Raw genomic sequence first — 12,553 nt, 5'->3', positions numbered from 1 at the left:
AATTTGTGCATCCATTTTGGGGCAAAGGGGAACCTTTCAGACACTAGCTCTGTGTTTCTATCAGTCTCATAAAAGATAATTAGGTAGTTAGTTCAAACTGTGGTAGCTGCTATTGACTTGTTGAAAGGAAAATGGAGGTAAAAGCCTCGAAAGTATATTACACAAACAATACAAATAAAAAGAGGACCAAATATGAAAAAAAATCATGTTTGGATAACGCACTGTAACCCACTGTAGCCAGAATTGTTTTTTATACAAGCTTAACCACTAAGATAGCTTTTTAGTAAACACAATAAAACATGTTTTCATTTTCTTTGTTTTGTTGTTGTGTTTTAAAAATCATATTTTTGGTAAATGTTGGTATTAGCTTTTTTGGTTTGCTTTTAAGTCTTCACTGCATTAAGGCCACTTGAGTCAAATTGTGTTGTCAAACAAAACTCACTCTGCTAACACCAGACTGTAACAACTAGTTGAATGTGAATAATGTACATTAAATTTTCAGTTTGAATACATTAAAGTGTCTTAAAATGAATTTCTGTCCTTTTAGATCATTTCAACACAGTGACTGTGGATATTTAGTACAACTTTCAGACATGATAAATGTATGTGTTTTTTCTTAACTTATAACACGCAGCAATGGGCAAAATACTTTTAAAAAAGATGTTTTTACAGAGACTCTTGCCATCAGTAATTGTGGTGTTTGGCGTAAGAGGTCTGGAGTTCATAGACATCCTTTACAGCAAAGTACTCTCAGAACTACTTGCAGAACAAGATAGATTGTTGCCATTGAAAATGTGTTTTGCAAAGGCAAAAAAAACCTTTGCTTTACACAAAGACCAAATGTTGTATTGATTTTGAGTCAAATGCAGTTCAATATCTTTTTCCAAAAGGCTGCTATTCCAGAATTATACCATTAAACACTACAGGAGACCAGCGTAATGTATAGAGAAGCAGAATATTGCAGTTATCTGTTTGTGCAGTCTGTCAGTTCAATAGTCTCCCGGGAAAGTTACTATAGCTAAAAACTTTTCAATTTGATCCAAACATTTAAAGAAAAGAAATCAATAAAAAAAAAAGACTTTGGGAGGGAGTTTCTCAGTTTTATACTCTCTAATGTCAGAGATTTTCTCTACTAAGAGATAAACAACAAAGTTTTTGCACCAACATGCTGATCAGTCCCTGATTTTACTGTCTTATCATGAGAAATTACTCACAATCCATAGTGAGGTTTGAAAAGCTATTTGTTTCAAGGTGTGTTTCACTTCAAAGTTGGAACTCAGCTTTATTGATAACATCACCTACAACCTGTTATCTAAGTGTAATTCACAAAAACATTAAAAGTCTTCACTATTGTCCTATCAGTGGGTAAGACAAGCTGATAACAATGTATATTTCTGCATTAAAATCATCCAAACATTTCAGCAACATGCTCATGTGTTGCTGTGCAATTATATGTGCATTTGTAACTTAAAAAGAAACAATCCATGAATCTAGCAAATAAAAAATTTGCATCTGTAGCTACCATTTTAATTTATATATTTGAAACGTCGAGCGTCCCAATCTTTTCATATATCTTGGTTATTATGTAATTTATACCCTAAAAGCTGTTAGTTGCCAAAAATGATGGGATATGCTGACACATGCAATATTTTAACCATATTGTCACGGTCCTGGTTCTGTTAAGTTTTCTTTTTAGTATTCAGTTTTACTTTTCTCCATGTTTTCTAATTTAATTGATTTTATTCCTATTTTGTTGAGTTTTCTGGATATATTTGAGTTCTTAGGTTTTTATTTGTTGCCCTCTTGTGTTGGTCTCCTTTTCTCCTAGCTCCTTTTTAGACTCCTCTGGTTACACCTGCTCCCGATCAGCTCGTTAGTCCTCTCTTTGTTCAGTCTCCCTTAAATACTCTCCTTATGCAGTCCCTCAGTGCTGGTTCCATGTGCTCTTTTCCTTTGATGTCTCCATGGTTCTGGATTGTTTTGCATTTTTCATGTTGGATTTTTGGATTCCTGCCTCAGTTGCTTGTGAACATTCCATTAAATCTACAAAAACTCACCTCTGCCTCCCTGCCTCTGCATTTGGGTCCTCTAACCACAACCGAACCCTGACACATATGTAATGATGGTTATAAGCCACATTGATTAAAATCGGCTACGTGTGTCATAGCCATTGATTTGTTGAATTGATCTAAACAAATAGTTACAGGCTAGAAACTGAACTGTTTTCCTCAAGGGAGTACTGTCAACGCAAAGAGAGGCTACTGAGATAGACAGTTTCAAGTATTTGATCCTTTTGAGGAGCCCTCATACACATTGCATTGGACTTTACCTCTGGGGGAAAAAGCTTGGAAATGTGCATATTACTAATCATTTTTGTTTTGGAACAATGTCTTTTTGGCAGCTTGTCTAATATTGTAGAAAAGACCGGGTTTTTTGTGTCTTTTTTGTTTTTTTTTGGAGGGAGGGTTCTCTCAATAATGCAACATTTGCAAGGAAAACAGCGGTGTGGTTTGCTCCCATAGAAAACAAATCTAATATCTTTTGATGATAACTAACTTTTGGGTTTTTTTCATTTGAAGAAAAGGTCCTGTTGTTAATGTCAGACCTAATTTACTCAATTGAAAAACAGTGGCCTCGGCACTATGTAGGAGATAATTACTAAAAAAAAACTACTCGGTAGTTCCCTTCAGTGTGTATTACCGTTTTGGTCATATTTTAAGTAGAATGGGATTCCATTCTTTAATCAATTTAATCAATCTTTAATCAAATCAAAATGTTCTTTAATCTTTAATCAGCAAATACCTCTGAATACCTCTGGATTCACTCAAAGTTATGCAGATACAACCGAGAAACCTAATTCTGGTCAGCTGAAAAATATATATTCATAAAAATGTTGCATCGTGTAAGGGGACATAAGTAGTTACTGTACCTACATTAGGATTAATAGTAGAGAAGCTTTGTCACAATATGGAAAATTTTTGACCAAGCACATGTTCTTTATTCAAATAGAAGTGGTAATAACAACTAAGGATTAATACTCAAAAGCTTCAAGAGGCCTTTTAAATAATTTATCTTTAAGTATTTTGTTTGCTGCAAATGAATCATTTGAATGATTTGTTAGTACTGAAAGAAAAAAGTGTCTGTTGTTCCGTTAATCACTGCCAATGTTAAAGTCTGTACCTTTCTTTAAGCTTCCCAGAAACATAAAAGGGTTATTTCAGCATTCAATACTTCAAACTTTTAAAATCGCTACATTCTTTTGTTATTGGAGGCATGTTAGAAAAAGACATAAGCAACAAGAATACGATATGTGCCATGAATAAACCGTAGTGCTGTGCTCTAATTATAGATTCTTTTAAAATAATAGTGTGATTCTTTTTCAAATATCCATTCCGTATATAAGAACTAAGAAAGGGGACTTTCAGTGTTGGCTGGCTCATGAAAGCCATTTCCACCACTGTGATGCAAATAAAAATGTATCTCAACTCATTTCACTAGCCGAGTGAACAATGTGCTCTAGGAAAGTTGCTGTTGTGGAGAGGACAAAAGTGTAATGTTTCAAAAAATAAGAAATATATACAATGAAATACACTGAAACACTGTAATCTAATGTAAAAATATATTTTTTATGAGATACAAACATAGCATAATAAATGTGGAAAAAGAAAAAGGAAAACAAACCCCCACCCAAAGAGACAAGACAATCTTACCATCCATCACAACATGTCTTTATCTCGGCTGCATGCATCCATGTCTCCGGCACATGGAGGTGAATACTTCTATTCATGTCAGTCATGGAGGATATGGATTTCTTTTGTGGACTATAATATAATTCTTATTTTGTGTTATTACATGTCCAAACAAAGTCCAGGTTACAATGGTTGTCATTGGCACAATGAATTCAATACTTGTAAGCAAGCAGACTAATCCTGCTGTCACAGACTGGATATTTCTTTCTGTTAGACCCGGAGTGGGTGGACAGAGAGACAGAACCAAATACAAAAATGTACAATACAGCGTTTTCTCAGGCTGGAAATGATGCAAAAATTACACCATGTCAACAAGTTATGCCAAAAAAAAAAATCACATGCTAAAAGCATTTTGATTAAATAGCAAAGTGCATAATTCATCTTTTCTGACATCAAATGGCTTTAGAGTTTGTGTTAGCACTGCGGAAAGCACATTGTAAAGCTCTTGAAAACTAAATGTCTTTGATAAGATTGAGGATTTGTCATTTTTTTATGGCAAAAAGACAATCTTGAACTTAAACATATCAGTCTTTGAATGCATTTCTTAAAGAGCAGGTGTATGGATATAGAATTTTTGAGCATCATGATATACTCCCTAAAAGCCTTTACCGCCATGGGAGGTTTCTACCTATTCGAATTTGATTTCTCCTTTTTTTACATCTAAGGCTGCCCGTGATTCCATCAATCACAGTGCGCAGTAAGGATGCAACAAAGCAGAGGGAGTTCATGGTTCACATGCAGATGTGTTCTCCTTTTTTTCTCCCCTCTGCTTTCTTTCAAGTATCGGCTCTCATTTTTTCATGAACTTGGTGCAACGCCAGAGAATGAATTTTTGTATGAGGTCAAATGTGAGATATCTCAAACTGAATTATTGATGCAGTTCAGCCAGCACTCAACAATGGATTTCCTTGGAGATGAATTTCTACAAAACCCCTTTCATGTTTGTTGTCGCTGAGGGGACATTGGACTTTTAGTTTGAACTGACTGTGATGATTTGTTGTAAAGTCCCTCAACTCGATTTGGTACTACAAACTTTTAAGATCTGAGCCTACCTAACTTGATTAAATGAGACAAAAAGGAAATAATAAAGAGCAGAAATTACTTACTTTTTATTTACAGTATATATATCATTTCAAATACAATATTCCTAAAAAAAAAAAAAGAAAAAAGGCATATTTGACTACATAGTTCTCAGAGGGAAAAGCAGTTTAGCTGGAATGCCAAACGTTAAGCAGGGTTATTTTCATTCATGGCATGAATGAACAGCCTCTCTCACCCTGGATAATAGAAAACGAGAAGAATCAATTCAGATCACTGCTACATTTTTTAAACCAGCAGTACATCTGTCACAATGACAAGAGAAATAAAAATAAAACTCAAAAAAAGAAGATGAAAAGTCCACCACATCAGAAATCCGATAGGACCACATTTCAGCAGAAAGAAAACATATTGACGAATGGGTTCTAAAGCCAAAGTGTCTTATTTGATATATATATACAAAGAGCTCTCATCTCCATCAGTCATGCTTTCTCTTCTAATAGACACACAGGTGTTGGGCTTTTGTGTTAAAAAATGTATAGAATAGATATTAGCCTGAATTCAGAAGCTTGCATACTTAACCAATCAAGTGCCACATTAATCTCTAACGTTTACCTAACATCTTTGTTCCCTAATAAGTTTTTCTGTTTTTTTTTCTTGTCTTTAAATATCACCTTCCAATCCATTTAAATCCAATTTCTTTTTGTAGTGCTGTTGTGTAGAAGTAACACAACAGCCAAAATGATGTACAGTCGAATTGAAACACTGGTGACACGCAACAAGAATATGATTTAAAGCACAAGTGGAAAAAAATGAAAAATTATAAACACAGTAAGAAACAAAAAATCAGATGAAATATAAAGTGGTCAAGAACATTTGCAAAAAAAATTAAATAACCTTCTTCTAAAATGTTAAATGCCAAGGTGAATCCATGTAGTTTGAGAAGAGTTTAAATAGAGAGAAAAAAGAAGCCTGTCTGAGATGGAGGGCCAATTTTCTCAACAGTTTAGGAGCTTCTTGACTAAAGTGTTATCCCCCTGAGCACTAGAGAGCAGCTGGTTTAAAAAAAACAGGTAAGTTCGTTGGAATGTAGGGTCAAAGGTTTAAAAACATATATATGTATTCTGACACGTTTACATTTTCAGCTGTTATAAGAATAAAATAAATGAATAACAACATAAAACATCAAACAAACCATTTTGTTATCAAATCTCACTATGTTTGATTGGGCATAGGAAGAAGCAATAGCTTATCCAGTCATGTCCCTAGATCATTAACAAGTTCTTGATTTAAACTAATTCAATTATAATGCATATGTATCTGTATGCATACGCATCTATGGTCACAATATCAACTCATATCAAAATACTAGCAAATGCAGATTATTCCACCCTCTCTAGATCTGAGCTTAATGTGAATGCATACACCATTCGGAATTAGCAGAACATTTTATCACTTTCATATTGCATTTTAATATGGATACCTGAAAGGACAGGCACCCAGCACAGTGAGAATATATTCGAAATAAATAAAAAGGAAATAAATGCGCTTCCACTTACGTGTACCAGTTAGAAATTTTGTGTAAAATTAGATGTGGCATGATATTTCAGTTAGAAGTTTGCATACACTTTTAACACTGACTGCAGCCTACCAGCTGAAATTGAATGTGAATTGTCTCTAATTTGAATAAATATATGTAGTAGTGTTTATAGCTTAAGGCATTTTTTTCTGCCCACATTATAACTGTCCTCAATAGAGAGTTTGCTTATATCTGCAGATTTGCAAATTCTCCTCACATCCCTTACTGGACCTTCCTTACCATCTCTGAACTGAAGCTGCATGCCCTGAGTGATACAGTGATGAGTGTTCAGAACTGGGAGCAGGTGTGAATGCACACAGAGGCAACAGAGCTGCCATCTGGATGTTTTGACTTTATGTTTTTAGGAAAATTAATCAGTATGAAAATTAGACACTGTTGCCAGCTAATTCCAAATGCTGTAGCAGCGATCTATAAGCTTATTTCATAAGAACAATCTCTGGGGCTGAAGGTTTTCCTTAAATGGACTCCTGGGTCTCCTGCTAATAAGACAACACTAACAGAGTAAATGTGAATTGTACAAAGCAAATGCCATAGAACCTTTGGCATTGAAGTATTTAAAAGTTTGAGTGTGCATTTATCTCTCTCAGATCATATATCATTTTGCTCACTTCCCGAAATTTTTGTTTGCTATATATTTTTAAAACATTTTTTGCTGCTTGTGAATACTTAACCTCAGGTTCACGCTATGTTCTGTGTCTGCTCTGTCACGAGTAGCAGAATGTGCCATGTGGCACACAGAATGATTGCAGGATAAATTATTGCATCCTAACGCCCTCATCTCATTTTGAAATGTACCAGTTTGTTAATGACTACCTGTCTTGTTCATCTGTTGTTTCTATAGTCTATCAAAAATAGGCTTGATCTTGATCTCTGATGGATAATGGCTGCCGGCCCTGTTGAGGCACCACAGACCTAGTGTGGATTATTGCTTCGACCAGAATGGCTTCTGTTTGTCATAAAGAGCAAAACAGACTGATGACAGAGTCTGTGTGAACTTAGGGTTTAGGTGGCTCACTACTGCTACAAGCTATTCTTGAAAATGTTGGCAAAATTTTAAAGTGGCACTCCCCCTTCCATCCCCCCTCTGTTCAAAGCTATGCCCTCTCTAGCAAACTTGAACGTGCATCTCACAGCAGAACTCAAGTAGAGGAGAGCCGACTCAACCATTTCTATCAATATATTTTGAATTTCAACCTGAGTACGTAGTCATTGTAGCTTTCAAGGTAGCATGTTAAATTTAATATGTTTAATAGCATGTTTATGCATGTTAGATGGATCCATGATAGATCCATGACAGACAGACAGACAGACAGACAGACAGACAGACAGACAGACAGACAGACAGACAGACAGACAGACAGACAGACAGACAGACAGACAGACAGACAGATAGATAGATAGATAGATAGATAGATAGATAGATAGATAGATAGATAGATGTCACAAAAAAATGTATAAAAATCTAAAATAGTCGAAGAGTTAAGATAAAAAAAAAAATGCACTGTACCGTGTTTTTACAAATATAAATAATGTGTAGTCACCCAAAGATAAATAACCTACCGTATATACATTTTTATAGTAGTGGATATGGGAAAACAGCAGCAACACCAGAGATGTACAAAAATGATAGCAACATGTTATTCAAGTGACTAAGACAGAAACTGTACAAAAATCAGCATGAATGTAACTTATTGAGGTTGTTGGGAACAGTGATGGTTATAAAGTCTTACAGCTGCTTGGAGGAAGGATCTGTGATAACGCTCCCTGGTGCTTTTATGGTGCAGCAGTTGTCACTGAAGGGGCTCTCCAGTTCAGCAACAGGTTCATTAATGGGGTGGGAGACATCCAATCACAGAGCTGGCCTTCCTGTTCAGCTTATCCAGCTGCTTTTTCTCAGCTACAGTTAAGACACTGCTCCAACAGACAGCTCCATAGAAGATGGCTGATGCCACAACAGAGTCATAGAAGGTCTTTAGAAGCGCTCTCTGTTCTCCAAAAGACCTCACTCTCCTCAGCAGGAACAGTCTGCTCTGACCCTTCTTGTAGAGAGACTCGGTGTTGTGAGTCCAGTCCAGTTTGTTATTCAGATGAACACCTAGGTACTTATAAGAGTTCACTATCTACGTGTCTATTTCCTGGATGTTCACCGGTGTCAGTGCGGTGTCCACCACTAGGTCCTTGGTTTTCCCTGCATTAATCAGGAAGTGATTCTGCTGGCACCAGTCCACTTCACAAGTGGCGGGAAGGGGTATTGTGAATATATTCAGCAACAGAAGAAATTGGATGAGTGTGCATGCAGAGGAGGCGGGACAGAGATGAAGGAATCTGATTTTTTTTTCCATTTGAATGGCAGTGATTGGTGAAAGATTTTACAGGCTTGCAGTTGACACAGACGACTGATTTTTATTTCTTTTTTTTTTTTCTTTTTCTGAATACATAAGGTATTGACTACTCTCAGGATGCAAGGACCATTTCACTCAATATACCAAAAAGGGTTTCTGAACAGGATTACCAAACCTAACCTTCGGCCTAAACAAACCATTTTCATCCACTATGATTTTTCTTTCTGGCACACTGACTGTATAGAGGGTCTCTCTACAGACCACCAGACATGTAGGGAATTTCACAAGCATAAGCAAAACACCCAGTAAAACTCGAGCTGCAGTTAGTACTTGTAAAAGCTCAAAGAAAAAAAGTTTCACTTTATCTGTTTTCTGTAATCCCAAACTCCTACCATGAATAAATTCACTGTTTATTGAATATTTTATTCATTGTGTATGTTCACATCTCCCTCTCACAAAATATATGCTGTATTTCCAGACAAACCTATTGGGGAAGAACCTGTACGGTTTACCTTCCAGTTCAGAGATTTTACTTTGTATTTAATTTAATTTTGATTTAAACCTCAATTGAAAGTACCAACCAAAAATGTCAGAGTTGACTGAACTATTGCTTAGCAAAAAATCTACACAAAGCAATATCAGTTCACTTTTTTTAGATGCATATTATTTCATTCAATTAAAAGTTTTTTTTAGTTGTGTTGAATTAGTTCCTCTAATGTTCACATTAGCTCTATGTGTGATACTAATGGTATAGAGTGTGAGTTAAAGCATGATTCAAACTGTGCCTAATAGTTTGAGAATATTTCAGAGCTTTAGAGAAATCATCATCAACTTAAATTACATAGTTCTAAAACAGTAGAAATGGAGCCTTAAGATAGAGCTACACCATTAGCTACATCACACAAAAGGCCCAGGTTCATTCAAGTGATATGACCTGTTCATAAGTTTGTGATTTTTAAACAGCATCTTTTCACCACGATGGATGAATGATCTGTAACTTACAGGTTTGGCCTGTTATATGTCACATTCACCCCTCTGGTTTAAAATCTAAACCAGAGAAACAAAAAATATATCCGATAAAGTAAGTGTTATATGTGTTTTGTTGCCTAACAACAAATGTTAGCTCAGTTAACACTGGTGTTTAATTAACATAAGAGGAGCTCAGACTGTTGCAAAGCAGCACTGTGGATCACATGGCTATTATAGTCTATAACTATCTCAAGTTTTATAGGTGAGTTTTTAAGAAGAACAGCCTGCATATAATTGCCTGTAGCACCATTTATACACAGGAGGTAAAGTGTGCTTTACAAAAAAAACGGATACATTAGAAAAACAAAACACAAAATACCATTTATTGGTGGACATATGCTAGTCCTGTTGTTGGGACATAATTTAAGTTTAAAGAGAAGTATTGTTTTATTTTCTGTTTAACCTTTAGCATTAATTAAAACATGTTCCTACTTACAGGATAAAGTTACCATCATCCAGACTGTTCCTTGAATGGGCTACCAATGGTCATCCATAAGATTCTTGTGTATTCAAGATTTTCTACACTTTTCCTACTAAATGTCTTACACAAATGTAAATATAGTATATACATACAAGCACATGTTTGGAACGACACAAGGGAAAATGTTGAGTCCTTATAAATGATCCAATCCAATTCTGCAGTCCTTTTTCTTCTCTTTTGATGTATTAATTGTACAACATCATGTATTATTTCTGGGACAGCATTGTTGAACAGTAGCCTATATTTTGAGTGTTTTAAGAACCAACCATTGGGTTTGAAATACCAGTGAGTCTGTAGGGCTGAAACTTTAAAAATATATATAATATGATATATTGGTGACATTAAGTATTTTATTCATTCATAGTATATTGATTAAAATAGAACATGTAATTCTGTCACTCTGTCTTGTCTCATTAACATCCTTTCAGTTAAGGTGAATTGCTTTATGGTGGTTTCATTTCTATAATTAAGTCCTTGTGTAAAGTGAGCATGTCTAGGTGGGCAGCAAATTAAATACTTTTTTTAGATTTTAGATAAAACTATCTTAACCCTTAATTAAAAACAATCTACCAGGTTGTATACATATGTATTTCTTTTTATAACTTGTCAGGAAATTGTGTTGCTTTTAGAACAAACCAGAATGTCTATAAATGTTTATAATCACTGCTGTTTTCAATGTAAAGATTTGTCTTATCACACTGTATTCCCCACACAGATACAGAAATCTGGTGTTACCTTTATGACCCTGATGTAAATGATACTTCAGCATCAGTACATGTCCTTCATCCCTAACCGTCACGGTAGCTGCATTCTTCCCATCATCTTGCAGTAGACAAATGTCACATGGAGAAATGTGAGCAGCTGAATGAGATTGCAGACCTTGGCTGAGCTTCAGATAACTTCTAAATATGGAGCTGCTGAACAGTAATAATGATTTTTTTTTGGGGGGAGTCATCTTTTTTTGTGATATACAATCAGCACAGGTCAGAACATGTATTGTATCATTATCTAATCTAAAAGAAACACAGGAGGTATTTTAAGTACAGTGGATATAAGTTAATCCAAATATGCTCATATTATTTACAACGTTATGGCTGTTACAAGGTATATTCATTGACAAATGTTTCAAGACGAAGTTTTGAAATGTAATGAAATTGAATGTAAGGTGAATGCAAATAAATCTTACACGTTTGTCATAAAATTACAGACTGGTCACATTTCTACAGTGTCTTTACTTGCTTTGGAGAAAGTGTTACAGATGTGTTATTAGGGACTGGGGCTTGCAAATACTCGTGTTTTCTCAACCATGGCAACCCCCAGTCAATCATGCGCTCTTACCATTCCTTTAAATCAAAGCCTTTCACAGGCAAGGCTGTTGTTGCTTTTTAGAATTGTTACAGCTTCAAGAATCTTAAGGGAAAAGTTCACCCGTTGCTAATAAAGCTTCAGGGACCCAAAGATAAAGTCAACCAATTACACAAGTGGAGTCTTTGTAAAGACCAACATGCAGGCAAGGAGGAGCAAGAGTAAATGCCAAATAGAAATATTAAAAGAAGAAAATGCTTTAACAATGTCCATAGTGGGCCCTTGTTGACTTGAGGCAACAAGGTCCTGGGTTCAGTTCCTGGCCCAAGATATTTCTGCATAGATTCTGCATTTTCTCCCAGAGCATGTGTGGATTGTCTCCACATACTACAGCTTCCGGCCACAGTCTATTGCATAACTGTTAGGTTAATTTGCAACTCTATGTTATTCTTAGCTGTGAGTATGTATGTGTGCATCATTGGATGGATGTACCCTGCCTTTCCCTTATAGACTGACACGGGTGGGAACCAGCCCAACCTTGACCCTTATGAATAAGCAGGAGAAGATCAATGGATGGAAGTCCACAGTAAAAAATAAGAAAACAACAGAGTAGAATGAACCTACAATGTCCTAGGAATCAAAGAGAAATTTTTATGTATTTATTTTGCCTTGCAGAATATTACATCTGGAGTTTGTTTTAGTGATGATTTGCTACACATAGAAAAGTAAAATTCTTTGTCACTTGCCATAGATACATACATGTACGGTAAATATAAAATTTAAAATAAACACTTGCAAGTGTTTCATGCAGTGCACCATTCCATTAATTAAACAACAAAAACTGTCAAATTAGCATGAAAATTAGGCACAGATACAAACTGGAAGGCTCATGCCTGCTACTACATCGTTATTATGTGCCTGTGCTGCAGCCTATAGGCTTAACTCCATTACTTCATATAAGGCAATCACCATCCGGGACATCCTCATTTTGTTAAACGGCAACCCTCCT

This window comes from Cyprinodon tularosa, unplaced genomic scaffold (assembly GCF_016077235.1).
Source record: "Cyprinodon tularosa strain WSP-4 unplaced genomic scaffold, ASM1607723v1 ctg45, whole genome shotgun sequence".
NCBI lineage: Eukaryota > Metazoa > Chordata > Actinopteri > Cyprinodontiformes > Cyprinodontidae > Cyprinodon > Cyprinodon tularosa.
This window is presented reverse-complemented; position numbering follows the sequence as displayed.